At 39.8% G+C, this 21,573-nt stretch overlaps 1 protein-coding gene across 7 annotated transcripts in view; it reads left to right on the top strand.

Moving 5' to 3' along the window:
• LOC129771795 (protein sax-3) overlaps window positions 1-21,573 on the top strand; it is a 561,419-nt gene that overhangs the window by 224,280 nt on the left and 315,566 nt on the right. The window lies entirely within an intron of this gene.

The raw sequence follows: 21,573 nt of genomic DNA, 5'->3' as shown, positions 1-21,573 counted from the left end.
GCTTATAATCAGATAAGAGTGTATAGATCACGTTGGCCATGCTTCACTGTCAATTTTTCGTAAATTTGGAAAAATGTCGTCGAACGAAAAAGAGCGTCGTGAATTAATCCTGCGCACTCATTTCGAGAATTCGGAGTTGTCACATCGGGACATCGGTAAGATGCTGGGAATCGTCCAATCCACGGTCAGCAGAGTACTAAAACGATACTTCGAGAACCTAACCATCGACTGGAAGGTGAAGAACGGCAAAAATGAATGCTCCGTCAGTGAAAAAGATCACAAGCGCGTAATTAAGCAGTTTAGACGTGATCCGAGAAGTTCGGTCCGGGATATCGCCAATAAGCTGAATTTGTCAAGTTCATTCGTCCAGCGGACCAAGCAGCGGGAGGGCCTGCGTACATACAAGGTTCAGAAGGCTCCTAACCGCGACGAAAGGCAAAACATGGTGGGGAAGACGCGAGCCCGGAAGCTGTACACCGAAATGCTGACGAAGCCGCATTGCCTGGTAATGGACGACGTAACCTACGTCAAAGCGGACTTTCGTCAGCTGCCGGGCCTGTTGTTCTTCTCCGCAGAGGACAAATTCAGCGTTCCGGAGGAGATTCGCAAGCAGAAACTATCCAAGTTTGCCAAAAAGAACATGGTGTGGCAAGCGATCTGCTCTTGCGGAAAGCGGAGCGCCCCCTTCGTGATGACCGGCACGGTAAACGGGCAGGTTTACCTTAAGGAGTGCCTACAGAAGCGCTTACTACCACTATTGAAGCAAAACGAGGGCCCGACCATCTTCTGGCCGGATCTCGCTTCGTGCAACTATTCAAAGGACGTGTTGGAGTGGTACGAAGCCAACGGGGTCACCTTCGTGCCAAAGGAAATGAACCCGCCCAACGCGCCGGAGGTTCGCCCAATAGAGAAATATTGGGCGATTATGAAGCAGGCCCTCCGGAAGAACCCAATAGTTGTCAAATCGGAGGCGGACTTCAAGGGAAAATGGATTTCTGTTCAAAAAAAACTACAACCTGACGTTGTACAGAACCTTATGGACGGGGTAAAGAAGAAGGTGCGAGCATACGGGCTTGGGCTCGAAGTATGAATAAAAAGAAAATGCCAAAAGTTGTTTAGTAGTTTTTATTTTACTGTCTAAAATTTTCAAAAGGATCGGTCTACTGGGCGAATTTCTACAGCGTTTTTTCCGTGATGCAATTTGATGTGACACACCCTTTATGTCCACCTCCATTTCGGATCACTTTCTTCTTCTTCTTCTTTTTGGCTTTAAGAGGGTTTAAACTTTTCAGTTCATTCGCCTCTAGCCGGATCACTTTGAAAACTCGATTTGGCATCGAGTCAGACAGCTTTTAAAGTGTTGCCATATTGATTATAGCCCAACATTCCTGAATTACTGCCTTGAGACTGGAAATGTTGTTAAATTGTCATCCGTTTGCATAGACCATCTCGGCCAAGATTCTCCATGGGTTCTCTATGGGATTGCAATCGACTGCCAGCATGTCATTCAAGAAGCGGAATGTCCTTCTAGGCAAACCATGCCTTCGATTGCTTGGAAGCGTGGATTTATGCATAATACTGCTGAAAAAATGGTAGCGTTATTCTCAATATGGCCAATCAAAACGTCCTCCAGTAATTGAAGATACTTTTCGGAGTTCATTCGGGTGAAAATGAAACAAATGGGAAGCTTGCTGTGATAGGGAAACGGCTCCCCACACTGTCAAACTTCCGTCCCCAAAGTTTCGCTTCGACATGCCGTTGGCTTAAATTGTACTAATAGCATCTGTAACAGTCCGGACCATCCAAATTGAACTTTTTTCGCCGGAAAATACAACATTCCTCCATTCTAGTTTCCATTCCATGTATTGCCGGGCGGAAATGAGATGGTTCTGCTTATAGATGACGGTCAGTTTCGGCTTCCCTTGAGATTTCTTCCACATCGATCGAGCGATTAGAAAACTTTTGTTCACTGAATATCTTTATTATTTTCCGCCCCTCTTCCCTCAATAGGATACCTTTCGTCATTTCATTTAAAGTCTACGTAAATCACTAATCTGACCAACTTCTTACGTTGCACAAAACTCGATTTTTATGCCCTGCGGCTAAACGTATGTCTCGGCAAAAAAACGACGTTTGAATGTTTATATCCACCGATGCCGCCTTGTGTGTGTGTGATTGTGACGCACGTCCTTTCAATAAAAGTGACTTAAATATACTATCACTACAGCAAATAAGTATCCCGATAAAAAAACATTCCTAGTTGTTTTGTAAGTGTTTCAAGTTCTTTTTTTCAAGTTTGGCTAAACGAATGTCCATCACTGTAGTATACCTGGTTTTTTATTTACGTTGTTACATGCATACATGATACATGCTCTCATGTAATTCGAAGTTCTAATTCAGTCTGGGAGGGGTCACTTCGATTTGCGTGAAGTCCATTTGATGATGAAGAATGAAATGAGAAGGGAGTTTCATTAGGCCAGCTAGTGACGAGAGCACCCAAATGACATGTTGTTTGAGAAACTGCTGGAAGAAGCAAACATTCATTTCCAATTCGATGCGAAGGCCGATGGCTTCATAGTTCTGCTGATGACGCTAAACTTTGGTTTCTTCGCTAATATTTGTTCAATTGACATGTTTTATCTGTTACTCAGCCGATATCAACAGCGTTTATAGTTGATAAGAGTCAAGGTTTGAAAATGAATCTCAATCCTAATAAGTATCAGGGGATATTTTAACTAAGGGAGAATCAAATTCATTCATTGGTATTGTACCTTTTTCAGTTTTAATTTCTTATGATATTTGATTGGCTTTTGTAGCCAATGAAATCCCCCAATTGTATAGAAGATGTCTTGTCTGACATATGAAAAATTACATTTTCAAACTATTTCATTATTTTATGACCCTGAAAAGGCCGTTTAGTTTGATTGTTAGTTATTGTTTTTTCCCTTCATAAATGGTACAATCGAGTGATGAGGGCAGAGACATGGTGATGATTTGTTGGATGATGCATATCAAAAGGTGCCGAAGTGAAATGAGATGTGCTGAAAAATTATACCCTATTGACGAAAAGGATCCTGCGATATGTATGAATAAAGTCATGAAAAGTATATATGGAGGGTGAATGAATGAATTTCTCGCCGTATAATACATCTTTAGGCGGAGACGTGAGTGGGGCTTGCGATGCAGTTTTCGCTCCTCTTCGCAGATTGTATTGCGCAGTCTCATATTCGTATTGAATGAGCAGCTGGGAGAGCATGCGTCAATCGACCAATCAGAATGCGAGATTTTCGTTAAGACAATGGTTGATATTTTTCAATTGTTTGATAGTTATTTTTTTCTTCATTTATTATATTTGTAGCTAAGAGTTTAGAAAAAAAAAACTGTTGCCAGCTACCTTTGCAGTCAGCTTGATTTATCAGTTGGCTAACACAGCCCTCTTATTCTAATTATACAAATGTTGCCTCAATCTCCTCTTAAACAATATCATATTAATTTTTTCCATTTCTAAAATATGATACCTTGATAAAATTTTTTTTTTGAATAAATTACTCTTAGACTACTTAGATCTTAGATCTTACTGTCTAGTATTATGTGAGTGTACCGTAGATACATAAACTAAGGTTACGTTCCTTTTGATTAAATTATGACGTATTTTGTGAATATCAACAACATATTATATTAAAGTTGAACAGGAAGTGTTACTTCATCATAAAGCTTTATGGATGGAAAACGGTAGGTTACGGAGACATTTGGATGCTCGGTTCGGCAACACTTTTAGAGGCTTAAAATGAACTTCACCTCTACATCCCCATGAACAAGTCATATAAGTGAGCTGTGGCATCATAAAATAGTTATATCGGGTTTTTCAATAAGAGCGCAACAAAAGTTTTTTTTTTTTTGAATAAAACAAAAACGGTTTTGGATATCAATGAAATTCTTTATTCATGTTGAAGTACATTTGATGCCTTTATGTATGGAACTCGATTTCTTTTGCATGGCCACCACGTGCACGCTTGAAGAAGTCCAGACGCTGAACCCAATTTTTGACGTCTTCACGCATAAATCGGCGTTCGACGTTCGTACGAAGTTCATCAATCGTCGTTAGCTTGTTGGCTAGACCATAGATTTGACGTAGCCCCCAAAAATTAGTCTAACGGCGTCAAATCGCACGACCGAGGCGGCCAATTGGCTGTGCCATTTCGTAAGATAACACGCTCACCAAACTTTGTTTTCAAGAGCTTGTGGCGCCGTCCTGTTGAAACCACATATTTCAAGTCCATATCATCAAATTCGGGCCAAAAATATTCCGATATTATTGAGCGGTAACGATTCTCATTCACATTAACGTGCCGGTCTTGATCATCACGGAAGAAGTACAGCCCAATGACGCCGTAATTTTTTCGGGATGCAATTCATTGACGAAACATTTCAACCAGAAATGAACCTCATCGCCGAAGATGATTTTTCGATGAAAATCCGGATCATTTTCAAGATGTTGCTCAGCCCAATTCACGAACGACGCTTCTGGTGGTCAAGCGGCTTCAGTTCTCGCGTCAATTTGATCTTTTCGCAAAATTCGCCACAACGACGTCACAGAGATTCCCAATGCTTGAGAACGACGTGTGAGAGACTGATTTGGGTCTTCCTCAAATCAGGCAAAGCGGCAACAATATTCTCGACACTACGGGCACTTCTTTGCCTCACTGGCACGGGAACATTTTGTACTGTGCCTGTGGATTCAAAATTTTCCACTAGACGCTCAATTATTGATCTGGCAGGACGATTATGACGACCATAAATTGTACGTAGCGCCCTTAAAGTTGAGGCCATTGACTCCGAATTTCGGTAGTAAATTTTAATAATCTCGACTCGTTGTTGGATCGTATATCGTTCTATTATGAAATGGCAAATCTTACTGAAGAGAAATGTCAAGAGAACGGGAAATATTATGGCGTCATTTGCTGTCCCTATCGGTCTACTTTTGTAGCGTGACTAATGAAATACCCGTTACCTTGCAAAAAGAAGTCGTTTTTCTAGCTGACATTGCTGATCAACTGTCGCTTCCAAGATCACGTTCTGTTATGCGTCGTCGAATGGTGCACCGGCAGATCCGGCCTTTGTTTCATTGCACGAATAGTTGTGAAGTATATTTTCATCTCATGGATTATCGGGTTGTCCGTTCGTGCATCTTTTTTTTTTATTTTGATCCTCTTCCAGGTCGATCAACAACACTTCCAATCCCCGTCCGGGATATCTTAGGTAGTCGTGATCCTGATCTTCTGCTTCATCTATACCTGTTCCTCAGAAACGCCGATGTCAACGTTTAATTATGTTCCCTCCGTTGTATCTCTGTATCATATCCCTCCTATCCAATCGATAAACTTTTACTTAGTCGCGGCAATACATACACATACTCTTTACAGATACACAAGTCGAAGGTTGTACAGGCCACTGATCACTCAACAAGAGCGAAAGGTTGTACCGCTCATGACAACTCTACACGAGCTGAAGATTGTACCGCCCAGTGGCCATTCTACCCTGGATTCCTCGAGTCAAGAGAAATGCACCACGAGGTACAGACTAGCGGGGCGTCGCTGATCAATGGTCAGTTGCACCCCAATAGGAAGTATCCCGTGTCAGCCACAAATACATAGTACTAGAGACTGCAACATCCCAATTATGAGAATATTTGTAATGCTAACCTCGAGCCAACCGCGAGTAATCGGTTACATATTACTAACATAGTTGTAAGACATAAATTGTTAAAATATTTGACTCCCGGTCCCGTCAGGCTAACGCCACATGTGCCTTAATAACATATATATTTTGGGGAAAAAAACACAAAAAACGCAAAACACTTCCAAGCTGTTGATGCTTCAGAATTGTATTCTGAATTGATTCACGGCTTGCTTAAAATACTTCCTTATCTTTCCCGTTTAGATTCATTACATTTGAAGTCACGCATAACAAGATTTCTGAACTGCATTGACATTTTGTGTCTACCGATTTTTCCACAGCTTCAAACACATGTGCATCAATGAAATATACACAAAAAATATTCCTACGATAGTAGAGTTTTTATGTCATACCCTGTAAATTACAATTTAAGGACAACAATTAGTATTTTCACTCTTGAAAAAGAAATCAGAAATATTTTATGGCAAAATGAGCTTTGGAGTCTTATTTTTCTATACCATATATGCGGTGATTCTACAAAAATGTTACTCAATGATATATTTTTTATCTCTAAATGCCAGTACACACCAATATGGGATACAGTGACCATTTATATATGCTAAGATAATGTTTCGTTTAGGAATACTGAATACTGAATACTAGTTCAAAATGAGCAATATTTTATCGGGTGGTAGACGTTGGCGAACTGACTGGCAGTTTTGATGTACATACCAAAACATATCACCATTACTACATGGGCTAAAAAGTCCCGGGATTATTAATGATAACAATCGTTTTTGGCAAAGCTGTATTTATTCTTCGAAATAGTTTCCTACGAGTTCAATATACTTGGTATAGCGAGTTTCCAACATTTCGATTCTCTTTCTGTAGTACGAAACGTCTAAGTCTTCGAAATAAGACTCAGTGCCACTCTACAGATTGCCTATTGGACTCAGAAGTGTGGTAATGGATCCACGTTCCATCCATTGTCACAAAACATCGAAAGAAGTCCACTCGATTACGCTTCAACAACGCCAAACCGGCTGTGGAATCATCAACGCGTCGCTGTTTTTGGTCGACGGTCAGAAAACGCAGCACCAATCGCGCGGATAGCTTTTTCATGTCTAAAATGTCGTGCAAAATGTATCCCACTCGTTCTTTTGAAATGCCTCAGCTAACTCTCGTAACTTCACTTTACGATCGCACTCGTCATGCCTTGGCGACTTTCTGGATGCAGGGTTCGCCGTAGAGTTGCGCCAGTTCGTGGTTCATTTTCCTTCTCCATACTCCGTTTTCCTGTACACCACCGTATATTGTTCTGAGCACTGGGTGCCCATAGAGAACAACCGGTCGAATTAGGGATTTGTACATGGTTCACTTCGTACGGGGTCGGAGTTTGTTGGACCTCAAGGATTTGCGGAGCCCATAGTAGGCACGACTTCCATTGGCAATGCATCTTCGAATTTCTCGACTGTTGTTGTTATCAGTTGTTTTCAACGAGCCAAGGTAGACAAATTCCTCCACCACCTCGAGCTCGTCGCCGTCGATCACAACACTACTACCAACAAGAACTCTGTTGCGATCAGTCCCCCTGCCTAGCATGTATTTAGTCTTAGACGCATTGATCCCAAGCCGAATCAGCCCTGCTTCGTGTTTCAGTCGGGTATGCGAATCTGATAGTCAGATAAACTGACTAGACTTTTTGAAAGTCCTGCCCCGCATATTGAAGCCCGCTCTCCGCATAAAACCTTCCAGCGCCAGGTTGAAGAGCAGACTGGAGAGTCCATCGCCTTGTCGAAGTCCCCTGTGAGTCTTAAATGATTCCGACAGCTGCACCGCACACCGCTGAATAAGTCTTGTCAGCTTTAGGGTAAAGCCGTGTGGTGGATCACACCATTGAGGAATATGGCATTTCCTTCGGCTGAAGGAGGCCTGGATGATAGCTCAGGATTCGATATGTGGCTTGTTGGAGAATGGAAAAACACTTGGGTAACTTTTCAAACACGGGTTGTTTATTTCGCGAACTTGCTCGAGTAATTCGATTCATTTGCACTTGTTGTGTAATGCACCACACACTGCATTTAGAATGGGAGGGAGTGATTTGGATGGGAATAAGGATAGGGATGGACATTGGAATTTAAAAGTAGGGATACTTGCTCAACATTCGCGCTGTTGGTCGCGAACACCGTGTTCGTCCATTAACCTCCATAGCTGTCGTCGTTCGATTGTATCATATGCGGCCTTGAAGTCAACGAAGATGTGGTGCGTAGGGACCCGATACTCGCGGTACTTTTAGAGGATCTGTCGCAATGTAAAAAGCTGCTCCGTCGTCGAGCAACCGGGCATGAATCCGGCCTGATAACCTCCCACAAATCTACTTACTTTGAGCGATAGACGGCGAAAGAGGATCAGAGACAGAATTTTGTAGGCACCATTCAGGATTGTGATGGCACGATAGCTACCACAATCTAGCTTGTAGCTGTTCTGTGTCCCAGATCCTGACTATCAACCGTTGCATACACTCTACAAGTTTTCCGGAGCCTCCCTTGAAGAGCTCCGCTACGAGGCCATCCTTACCCGCTGCTTTGTGGTTCTTTAGCTGATTGATGGCCTCCTTAACTTCACCAATCGTTAGGGGTGGTACGTCGTTGTTCACGACACACGTGTTGTCCTCCACAACGCCGTCTTGGTCTCCTGTCTGCACGCTGTTCAGGTGTTCTTCGTAGTGCTGCCGGATGAACCTCTCGAAATGAAAAAAAAAAATCCTCTTGACATTTTATGGATTTGCTTAAAATTTTCAACAACTTTTCCAAATACCTAATTATGGTACACATATATGTTAAGGAGTTACGTTGAAAAACTTTTGAAGACATGTGGGTTGACACTCCTAAACATAGCATGTGTAACTTCTAAATATATATTTTTACCATAATTATGTATTTGGAAGAGTTGTTGAAAATTTTAAGCAAATCCATTAAATTTCACGAACATGACGGTATAACACGACAAACATATTAAAAGGGTTTATTTACTAGAAAAAATAAATTTGAAATATTTTTTCCAATATCTCGAGAATGGCTGCATTTAGAAGAAGATTAATAATAAGCTTTTTTATTTTAAATCACATCAGGATTCATAATTTGTGGCTAACAATGATTGTAAACATACGAAAATTCGAAGTTTCGAAAATTCATAAAAATTCGATGTTCCACATATTTCGCCAAAAAAAGTGTATATTTTTTTAACGTTTTAACATCGAAACTCTATAACTGTTTCTAAGACAATATTTCGGTACGAATCGGTAGCTTTTCAAAAGTTACACTTGAGCCAAAAATTTCCCAATTGCTGTGGACAACTCATATTTCCTCCAACCCAAACGGAGTACAAACTTTCATTCGAATCAAAAATACTCATGTTTTGTCATTTGATGATTTCATTTGGAATTGCTCTAACATGCAACAAACCAAAAATTAAAAATTTACATTTTTAACATATTTTTACGTAATTCTCGCAGCAGTAATTGTCTTTCGAATGGAAATTCGTTTCCCTTAGTCCAAGTGATAACTTTTTCGATTCCACATAAGGCTGTTTCATTCGAAACAATTTTCGGACACTTCATCTTCATCCACCTGATGTAGTTAAAAAATTGATGAAGCATTCCCTCGGCAGTCGAAATTGAATTTTCATCATCGTAGAAATATGTGTTTGGATGCAAAACAATGTTGACTATGTCATCGTCGTTCGAAGCCTCAAACTCCACGTCCTCGTCGTGCACGGTATTGTCCTGGTCAATCACTATCTGCAGAATCGAAAGTATTCGTTAATCTACAACCTACAACGGAATATCAGCATTTTCCATGACTTGGCAAAGGAATAAGCCGGTACCTCGATCCAAACCTCGGCTAACCAAAACATAGGATGTCTAATGTTGACTCGCTTAACCATGTCCTCTCCTTGGCTTGTGGATGCCAAGCTTGAACGTTTGCTTGTAGTTGGACTTGACCATTTGAATAATATTTTGATCCATGAGCTGTAACAAGGCGATGAATATTTTTTTTCTCTAAACATTACCCCTCCCCCCAGGGGGCGCTGGTCGATTTCTGGCAATATACAAATAAATCAGTGCAAATCATAGTTATTTCACGTTTACCGAGAGATTCTCTTTTATTTTTTTTTTTTATGATTCGATTATCCCGAAAATGCGATTATCTGAAGAGAATAAAATCAACATTCCGGATAATCGAGCCCGACCTGTATTTATATATTTTTTTCGAAGCGAGTAAACGGTTGATTATAGCATAATTAATTCCACGAATATTAGGGATGATCTTTAAAAAAATATTTTATATGTTTTATGACTGAGGTGTTACAATTAGATACGAAATTTTCGAGTCTTGTTTTTTGAAGAAAATATCACTAGTTTGACCTCGAGTCGCTTATTAAAAGATTGTCAAAACTGAACTAGCTCGATAAGGATAAGAAATCTAGTGTCATCCATTAAATTTTGCTATAGAAACAACATCGGACCTAGAAAATTTCCAAATGTCCTCTTATCAGAAACAGTGGATCCACATAACATACAGTCTACGCGAAATACCACACAGTTTGTGACCACTGAATGCATCCATTTCCACTCGCTTTAACAAGGTTAAATACAGCGTGACATCCGGAACACCAACACCAGAAGTGAGCAATGAAAAGATTGACGGTGACAAGCGCATCATCCGCAACTTATCTTCAACTTATCATCTACTTCTCCGAGAGACGCATCTCACTTCCTCCGCTCGGTGCTAATCTATCCATGATGTTATGGGACACTCTCTCACACACAGAGGGTTTTAGTTTTACAGCAAACTTTTGCCATTATGTTTAATAGGAAATCAGCAGGAAAAAGAAGACCGAACACGAATCGTACTTTAAGCAGGGCAATTTCGACGCTCTGGAAGCCGGAGGAGGTTGAAAATGAGGATGTCACATTAATTTCATTATTAAATCCGACAGCCCCGGTACCCGGTACCCTCTGCGAAAACAAGGAGCCGTGGCGTTCGTTTTACGACCGGAGGGATCTCAAGCAAGCTATCTCCTTATCTTCGGGAGCCCATCTGGGATCGCTTGGTTACTGAATAGAATGGCGCATCTCCACGGGTCGGGGAACATGGCAGTGCCAGTTTGGCCACAATAGCAACAATGAAAACAATTCAATTCGTTCGCCGGAAGAGTTCCTTAAAACGGCTATGAACTGTTTAATCGATTCTCGGTGTTTTGTGTGTTTGGGACGACAGCATGATAGGGTTGAGTTAGCAGAGATGAAAAAATTCAAACGCACTGCTTACAGGTTTTCCGAGATCGAGAAGATGCCGATAAGACTGCTTTGTGTGTACATCATTTTGCTAGGTAATAAAAACAGTTTGTTGTCACATGAAAACTAAAACTTTGAGCTCGGTACGGATAATTTCATCACAGTTGGTAATAATTTAGCACCGCAACTCAAACGTAAAATGTTTTTATTATCTCATCAAGCCGTCCCTACAAAATTCCGACAATTTAAATATCAAAAACGTCCGATTAAATGCCCCATGCCAGAATTCCGTCCCTTATCTTCCTAACCGACGGAAACCCAACGCTTTAATTATCAGAACAACCCCTTCCCAGTTATCATTTGTCACTGGAATGAATCCACCACCTGTCAGCGAGAGAATGGGAAGAAGGCAGTAGGATCTAGAAAAATTAAACCGTACCAAAATATGACAAGCCTGATGAAAAATTGCTCCATTTAAAATGCAAACCATTCCTCGCAGTCTCAGCGTGGGTTTTGGGAAACAGAACGGAAGCCACCCCAAACCGTAAATCGGGCCACAACTGTGGAATTCCACCAACTCTGTTACATCGAAACACAACTTTACCGCATTTTTTGGAGAAGTAAAGTTGTAGATCCGCGGAAAAGCAGAGGCAGTCATCGTCGCTTAACTGCCCCCACATTTACTGCCGCCGAGTTGGAATCGAGTCAGGTTCGACGGCACAGGAAAGGGTCGGTTCCTACCAGTTGATCCGTAGATGGGGTGACCCGGGAGGGGTGTTTGTGTTTCATTCATTTAAAATTAAAATCAAACACAACAAGCAATAGAACTTTTTACACCCCCAAGTTTTGGACGAATTATCAAATGACGATAGCGAAGCGGCTGAGGGGCAGACGCACCGATAAAGCGAAACCATTGCGAGGAAACTTTAACCGAGGCGTCGTTAACTGATGCGATTTATTCAGGCGGTGATGAGAATGTGTACACAGCGAAGTTAATGGAGATTTAAACTCCAATATTTATTATTTTGTTTTATCAAATTAATTGATGTTAAAACTTCAATACTTTACGATATCGGTTGGGAACATGATATTCTCATATTTTGTCCCGCTGTGGGTGGTCTTCAAGGCTGCTTGCAGGAGGCTGCGGCTGCTGTTAATGACCGCATCGTCGCAATTTGCTGTGCAATCAAACCTTCAACTGTGCAATCAACATCATTTAAAACAAACTATAAAACTTTCCATCCCTCCCTACGAACGCGTACACGATAATGAATTTGTAATGGAACATATTTACTGCTCCCAGAAACATCGACGACACAAATTTCTTCATAAATCCATACGTTAGCCATCAGCGACAAACCTTTCCTAACCTCCCCATCTTTCCTCTGGCCGAGCCGTTTGATTATGAATTAGTAATAAAATTCCGCCATTTGATTATCATAAAATCGGTAATTAAAGCCCCGCCAGTAATTGTATTAAGTGCCTCCATTCGCAGATGACAGAGGGAAAGAGAGAGCAAAACAAAACAAAAAGTGCGGCGGCGATTGTGGTCGAGCGATAATTGCTTGTCCAACAACACAGACACACATAAATCGGGTGGCAATTAGCGATTATTATTGTTATTATTTATTTACCTACCTTTATTGTGGATCAGCGTTTTAATTTTTTATTGAATCGAACTGTCCCGTAAGCGGGCCAATTAGCGCGGGATCTATCCGACATCGGACATGAGGTGCTGAGGATTAATATGACCGACGAAACGCGATTCGCGGCAAAATCATAAACTTCACATTCTTATTGAGTTATTCATTCAGATAAAGCTAACAATATGTTGATTCTGCTTTCTTTATTGTTCCAAAGAATGAAATACCTTTATGTTGATTGATTGACAATTGTTGATATTTATATCACGTCTTAAGTGTTTACCAAATATTCTTTTGATCTTTTGAAAGCTTGCGGTTGTGGTCGTTATAATGCGAAGCAACAATAGAAAAAAAAAACATTCGATGTGTGATAGATCACGTATTTGTTTGCTTCTGTCATGATTTTATTGATAATGATATGTAATGAATAAATTTAAGGGATCATGTTGAATTTTAATCACTAAGGTGTGGTTTTAAAAGGAAAAAATTAAAACAGAACATTCATTGCAACCATCAAATTTCGAGATCAACAAGTTGTTGGAAGAAATGAACAATTTAAAAAAAAAACATCAGAGTTAGTGTTTGGCTACCTAACACCCTGTACTCTGTGTTGCCACAAGTGCAAATTTCTCTGGGAAGGTAATCTTGTACATTTTTTACGGAATTTTTGGGTATAATTTCTGTAGGGTACAGAATACAGATTTTTGGCCCAAAGTACAAATAGGTATAGTTTCTTTCTGAGTGTTTCAATTACAACATATAGGGTTGGTTAAGTAGATGAAGAAGAGATTTGATTTCTGTTATTCTATCCTCAAGAATGTTGCAATGTGGAATCCCAGAAACTTTCCCAATCTAACATGCATGGATGTAGTATTGAAAGCATTTCTAGTTTTCTGCGATGGGGATTTGCAAGAGCTGGAAAACTATCATGCCCTAAAAGATAAATTTCTCAGTGAAAAAATCACTGTTAGAGAAAACATACATGTGCAGAATTAGTGGATAAAAAGTTGATGCCTGAAAAAAATAACGGTTCGCTCGCATTTTTGGTTCGCTTCGATGCAAACTTTTGAAAATTGATAGTAAGCAGCCCAAGTTTAGCATATAGGGTAAGTTGGGGGGATTTGGACATACGGGGTGTTTTAGACCATCCCTTTATCTCAAAAAGTACAGCTCAACTTGGATTTTTTATAATGTCATCTCCTATTATTGAATGTACCGTTCTGAATAATATTTCAGACGCTTAAGGGATACCGTTCTGAATCATATTTCAGACGCTTAAGGCAAATGATGCAGAAAACAGATCTCAACTTTATACACAGCTATTATTTGGTTAATATTTTGAATAAATTAGTTCAATATTCTTTTAAGCTTTCTACTTTGGTACCCATTTAATTGAAAACATAAAAAAATCATCGAAAAAAATGCTTTTCAAATAAGAATCAAACAAAAAAACAAATTTCAGACAGATTGGATTCAAATTTCGGACACTTTATTTTGTAAATTATTTTTGTAAAATTACATTACACTTGATTATATTTTATAGTCGACTACGAAACACTTAACAAACAATCACAGTAACCTGATAACGATGATGAGAGCTGATGAAACACGAGAGTAATTTAAATATTGTTGAAGGGGTAAATTCTACGTGCTCACGCTAATCAAATGTCAAACACAAACGATAATGAGTAGTGCTATTGGATTTTTTTCCTACTATGTAATAATTCAAAGGTCATTCTCAAATGAAGTAATAGTGAATCCAAGGGATTACTTTAAATAAGCAATTGTGATATTAATTTTATAGTTATATCATCAGTCCATTAAGCATTTCAAGATATTAGAACAAAACGTCCAAAATATGCTGTTGTCCGTAATATGATTCAGAACGGTACCTAAAATAAAAAAACAGGAAGTGGGTTATATCTATGGTAAAACCGCAAGGGTGACGTAGGACTATCGTTGATTTAGAGATCATTTGTTTGAAGTTGAATCTGAATTCATTCTGAATGAATGAATATTTGGAGAACTTCGAAAACGAGAGCGTTACGTTGGAGCCACAAGGTTTTATGCATCCAATATTGGATACGGAAATATCCTACTGATGGGGAAGAATAATCTTCAGAAGCTATCCTGTTAATTGCGATTGATTGAAAAATCACAAAACCAAATGTATTTGGTCACACTGTTTCATGGATAGAAAACATTAAAATAAACTCTTTCACATGAATGTAATTTTAAATTCCCAGAGGAACTGGCAGATTATTTTCAGTAACGATTAGATATTACCACATTTTCCTCGATACTGGAAGACCACCAGTGGTTAATGCTAACTCGATAACCATCTGTTAATAGCACTTGATTGAAACATATTTGGTCACAGTGTTACATGGATAGAAAACATTCAATTAAACTCTTCCACATGAATATATTTTGAAAATTCCCAGAGGAACTGGCAGATTATTTTCAGTAACGATTAGTTATTTCCACATTTTCCTCGATACTGGAAGCCCACCAGTGGTTAATGCCAACTCGATAACCACCTGTTAATAGCACTTGATTGAAATATATTTGGTCACAGTGTTACATGGATAGAAAACATTCAATTAAACTCTTTCACATGAATATATTTTGAAAATTCCCAGAGGAACTAGCAGATTATTTTCCAGAAATGATTAGATCTTTCCGGAACTTTCCCGATGCTGAATGGCATCCTAACGGAAAGAGTTCTGCGCGTGTATGTGTCGATCCTTCGCCGTCCACCTCCTCCAGCACGTTAGGCAACGATGTTGTCTTGTCGATGTCCTCACGAAAAATGAATGTGTCTCACCACCAGAATATCGCTTAAGTATGCTTTTTGTATGTGATTGAATCGAGAGAAGGTGTGGTTTACGATGGCAATTTGGAAGGCAAACTAGAGGGGAATGAACTCTCTGAGCTCGGAACTTTCGGCGACTGAGCAATAATCGATTGCGGGCGCATACAATATTGGATACGGAAATATCCTACTGATGGAGAAGAATAATCTTCTGAAGCTATCCTGTTTTTTTTTTTTTATTTAAATCGTTTATTTTTACAGGCTCAGTTACATAGGTTTAAAGGAGCCGAACTCCTTACTGTATTGTTACTAGTATATATATGAGCTATCCTGTTAATTGCGATTGATTGAAAAACCACAAAACCAAATGTATTTGAAAACATTCAATTAAACTCTTTCACATGAATATATTTTGAAAATTCCCAAAGGAACTGGCAGATTATTTTCAGTAACGATTATATATTTCCACATTTTCCTCGATACTGGAAGCCCACCAGTGGTTAATGCCAACTCGATAACCACCTGTTAATAGCACTTGATTGAAACATATTTGGTCACAGTGTAACATGGATAGAAAACATTCAATTATACTCTTTCACATGAATATATTTTGAAAATTCCCAAAAGAACTGGCAGATTATATTCAGTAACGATTAGATATTTCCACATTTTCCTCGATACTGGAAGCCCACCAGTGGTTAATGCCAACTCGATAACCACCTGTTAATAGCACTTGATTGAAACATATTTGGTCACAGTGTAACATGGATAGAAAACTTCAATTAAACTCTTTCACATGAATATATTTTGAAAATTCCCAGAGGAACTGGCAGATTATTTTCCAGCAATGATTGAACTTTCCGGAACTTTCCCAATGCTGAATGGCATCCTAACGGAAAGAGTTCTGCGCGTGTATGTGTCGATCCTTCGCCGTCCACCTCCTCCAGCACGTTAGGCAACGATGTTGTCTTGTCGATGTCCTCACGAAAAATGAATGTGTCTCACCACCAGAATATCGCTTAAGTATGCTTTTTGTGTGTGATTGAATCGAGAGAAGGTGTGGTTTACGATGGCAATTTGGAAGGCAAACTAGAGGGGAATGAACTCTCTGAGCTCGGAACTTTCGGCGACTGAGCAATAATCGATTGCGGGCGCATACAATATTGGATACGGAAATATCCTACTGATGGGGAAGAATAATCTTCTGAAGCTATCCTGTTAATTGCGATTGATTGAAAAACCACAAAACCAAATGTATATGGTCACAGTGTTACATGGATAGAAAACATTCAATTAAACTCTTTCACATGAATATATTTTGAAAATTCCCAAAGGAACTGGCAGATTATTTTCAGTAACGATTAGTTATTTCCACATTTTCCTCGATACTGGAAGCCCACCAGTGGTTAATGCCAACTCGATAACCACCTGTTAATAGCACTTGATTGAAACATATTTGGTCACAGTGTAACATGGATAGAAAACATTCAATTATACTCTTTCACATGAATATATTTTGAAAATTCCCAAAGGAACTGGCAGATTATATTCAGTAACGATTAGATATTTCCACATTTTCCTCGATACTGGAAGCCCACCAGTGGTTAATGCCAACTCGATAACCACCTGTTAATAGCACTTGATTGAAACATATTTGGTCACAGTGTAACATGGATAGAAAACTTCAATTAAACTCTTTCACATGAATATATTTTGAAAATTCCCAAAGGAAATGCCAGATTATTTTCCAGCAATGATTAGATCTTTCCGGAACTTTCTCGATGCTGAATGGCATCCTAACGGAAAGAGTTCTGCGCGTGTATGTGTCGATCCTTCGCCGTCCACCTCCTCCAGCACGTTAGGCAACGATGTTGTCTTGTCGATGTCCTCACGAAAAATGAATGTGTCTCACCACCAGAATATCGCTTAAGTATGCTTTTTGTGTGTGATTGAATCGAGAGAAGGTGTGGTTTACGATGGCAATTTGGAAGGCAAACTAGAGGGGAATGAACTCTCTGAGCTTGGAACTTTCGGCGACTGAGCAATAATCGATTGCGGGCGCATAAAATATTGGATACGGAAATATCCTACTGATGGGGAAGAATAATCTTCTGAAGCTATCCTGTTAATTGCGATTGATTGAAAAACCACAAAACCAAATGTATTTGGTCACAGTGTTACATGGATAGAAAACATTCAATTAAACTCTTTCACATGAATATATTTTGAAAATTCCCAAAGGAACTGGCAGATTATTTTCAGTAACGATTAGATATTTCCACATTTTCCTCGATACTGGAAGCCCACCAGTGGTTAATGCCAACTCGATAACCACCTGTTAATAGCACTTGATTGAAACATATTTGGTCACAGTGTTACATGGATAGAAAACATTCAATTAAACTCTTTCACATGAATATATTTTGAAAATTCCCAAAGGAACTGGCAGATTATTTTCAGTAATGATTAGATATTTCCACATTTTCCTCGATACTGGAAGCCCACCAGTGGTTAATGCCAACTCGATAACCACCTGTTAATAGCCGCGCGTGTATGTGTGTGTAGCGATGTCTTCCCAGGGAACCGTTTGTGGCATCACTCTCCTCCTGATAGATTCCCTTCTGGCCTAGGGTGCACAAACAGGCTCTTGGTGACACCGTTCATCCGCGCTTTCATAATAAATAAAGAGCTTCACCGCAACAGCGACAACATGCTCCAATCGCTGTTCAATTAGAACTGAGTGGATTTCCGAGCGCCGCTCGCTTATATACCGATTGGTGATTTCAATAGCCTGTTTTGAAAGCAATTTTAAGACTATTGAAACAAGTTTTTGGATCAAAAAGTAACAAGTATATAACGCGTAGACATTTTATCTTTCGAATGAAGTGTTCATCATACCATTTCGTTCAGTTGTTTAGGAGCTATTAACGCTCAAAATCTCGGTCTCCGGCGTAACGCTTTCGTTTTCGAAACTTTGATTTTACACCCCGGTATAGAAATGAAAGACGTAGTCCTACGTCAAAAAAAACTTTGGTGAAATTGAACAAGTGGGGGGAAACGGTAGCATGAACACAGCAAGTACTCTGGTTGTCAAAAAATGTGAGTTTTCCCATCGTAGTTTTAAGGTTTTTCCCGCTGATTAAATAAACTTTTCGTGTATTGGGCAGTAAAGCTCTGTTCGCCTACAGAAGAGGAACAATTTGATGCAGCGAAACTGCAAATTGATAACAGTAAAAGAAATTAATTGGATTTTAATTTTTGAATGTTGTGTGGGGTGACATGGACACGTTTCTGTGAGGTAAATTGATCCTACAGGTTTGACGCTTTTCTTTGGTCTAATTGATTCCAGATGCCGGGTATGTCGTGCGGAAACACAACTCGTGGAGTGGTCCCTTTTTCCTGGTGGCAATCTGGTATTCACATTGGCGATCCTGCCAGGAGTTGCAGATTTTCATACTGTAAAGTGAACCCGTGGCAAAATAAATGCACACCAGGAAAGGGATCACTCAATATCGCACGAATTAAAAAAAAAGGATTTTTACCACATAAGAAGTGGTAAAAACAAGGTTAGGTTCATAGTGAGAGACGCAAAAAAAAAACTTCGTGGTCTTGAAGAAGTTCTATTGAGCGGATCTGAAAGGTCACGCATCGCAGGTCATAGCACCGTGCATATGAGTTTCGTGCTGCAATATGTGAAGCGGATTCCAGAAAGAAATCGCGCCCCCTGAAGTCTCCAACAACTCCAGTGACACCACAGAAGGATCCGGTGGTTATGGAACATGCCAACGCCGATCGGCTTGATCGTATGGAGCATATGATAGCGAACATAAACAATGCCTTAACCAGGTTCTAAAACATGCCAGTACCAACTGACAATGTCGCCGACAAAAGTTGGACCATATCCAACGCTGTTGATCAACGTGAAAGTGGTGGAAGTTCCTCGTCGAGCATTCGTTGTGATCACCTGAAATCATTCCCCACAGGAATCCCAGCCAATAAGATGTGGGAACAATGGAATCGCTATGTGGAAAATTTCGAGATAGTGACCTCACTCTATAACATTGTGGACCCCGTAAAAAAATCCATGCAGTTGTATTTTTCTATGAGCGATGAACTACAAGACATCGTAAAAGCTGCTAGGTTACGTCCGAGCTTGTCAAGTCCTGGGTGCTATGACACTTTCGTTTCGAACATCCGGAAATACTTGAGATCAATGACAGACCCCGCGGCCGAACACGAGACGTTTTCAAGGATGGTGCAAGAAAACGGAGAATCAGCAGTTGCGTTTCATGCCAGGCTAACAAGTGAGGTTAGAGCATGCAACTACAGCGTCGATGACGAGGTGCTCGTCACTGCAGAATTAAACCGGAGGATGAAGTCATCATCGAACGGCATAATCGTTCTGAAGGTGACTCTCGTTTCTCTCCGACCAGGCACACGGTTGTTAAAGATCGTAATGGTAACTCTCATCGATAACGATGGAAAAGTATGCAAACGACACGTATCGCAGACGAAAAAGGTAAAACCATGGCGTGAAGTACAGGAGAGTTCGTCGGTAACTTTCACTCACCATGAAACTACGACTGAAAAATGTCAAGACCCATCAGGGCGTCACACCCAGGAAAGACGAGTGCCGGGTTTCCTGAAGGACTATATTCGCTTAATCAATGAAAGTGCTCATTGAATAAAGCTTTTGTTTATATTGGTCTCTCCGGCGAAATTGTTGCTCCTGTGAACGACGAAATTGTTGATCCTGTAAAATATGGATTCAATAAATAGTTTTTGTTTTCATAACATATATTTTATTTTATTTAATCGGTAGTACCACAACGATTTTACAATATTTCCTTGATTGTGATATCAATCAAACAAAAATTATCAACAATTATTGGAATGTAAACACTATACTTCTCTGTTGCAAAGATGCCAGGTGTTTTTCTTTTTCAAATGTCCAAAAGAATCTGTAAAAGTCTGTAAATTAACAGCCAGATCTGTAAACCTGGCATTACTGCTCTGTTGTCCACTTTCCGCTGTTCCTTGCGATTATTTTCATTTGCACTTTGACACTACAAGACCAATGATACATAAGTAGGTTAACCAGATCCAAGTTGATCTATCCGAGGTGTGAAATTTTCTAGTAAAGCCGGTTGTACATGATACATGACGATACGATTTCGTTTTTCAGCGGTACTATACATGAAAAAAAAACAACAACAAAAAGAACATTATTTGTAATTCAAGGTGGCAAAACAATGACCATATCAATACTTCTCGTTAATTCTTCAATAAAATTGATATGAGGGTATTTATATTTTGTTAGTGCCGTACATCGATGTAACTCTGACAACTCCAACGTGATCAATAAATCAGACTTTGAAGAGCTGCTCTTTTATTTTCAATAATGAACAACAATGCCATCTCGTGAAATCCCTCACTCCGTCGCTCTCAGCAGTACTCCAGGGATGAAGAAAAGTGATGCACGAATAAGAAGTGAGGAAATTCCATAGTGAGCATAGAATTGCATACCAAAATCAAATAAATATTTAAGTTGCCTCGGATTTTGAAGCTCGACTTTTGGAGGGTATGAAAAATTATCAAAGTGACGCGGAAATGAAATGTAGTGTCAGGGTATTGATAATCATAGAATATGTTTGACCCGAAATGATTTCACAAAAAAAAACTGTTCCTAATCAGCCAATAACAAGAATGGGCTTTGTAGTATCCATCTTTGGCCAGACAGCAAAGTTATCAAATATATTACAACAATTTTCGACAAGATAAACATAATAGAGATAGCCTACTGCATGTTAAAACCTCTCAGTCTGTACGAGAATCTAAGTAATTGTTGGATCGCCAACCTAGGTTTTGAGCGAAGTCAAACAATTCAATTTCTTTTTTTTTGGGGAAGATGGTGAATGTGTGGAACGGGTTGAACTACTCAAAGCAGTGGATATTGTGCTGAACGTTGAGTATCACCCCTGCAAGCAGGCACTCATTGTGAGCACCCATTCCACTGGCTCATCGTAGCAGTCGCCATCGCATTTGGCGATCTAACGTACAAATCTACACCTAGGCGGCGCTGCGGTGAAAGTGATGATGGAAGGATGTGAGAACTACCTTGGAAAGCCCGGAAGTAAAAT

This window comes from Toxorhynchites rutilus, chromosome 2 (assembly GCF_029784135.1).
Source record: "Toxorhynchites rutilus septentrionalis strain SRP chromosome 2, ASM2978413v1, whole genome shotgun sequence".
Taxonomy (NCBI): domain Eukaryota; kingdom Metazoa; phylum Arthropoda; class Insecta; order Diptera; family Culicidae; genus Toxorhynchites; species Toxorhynchites rutilus.
The sequence above is the reverse complement of the archived record's forward strand: the minus strand, read 5'-3'. Positions and strand labels throughout refer to the sequence as shown.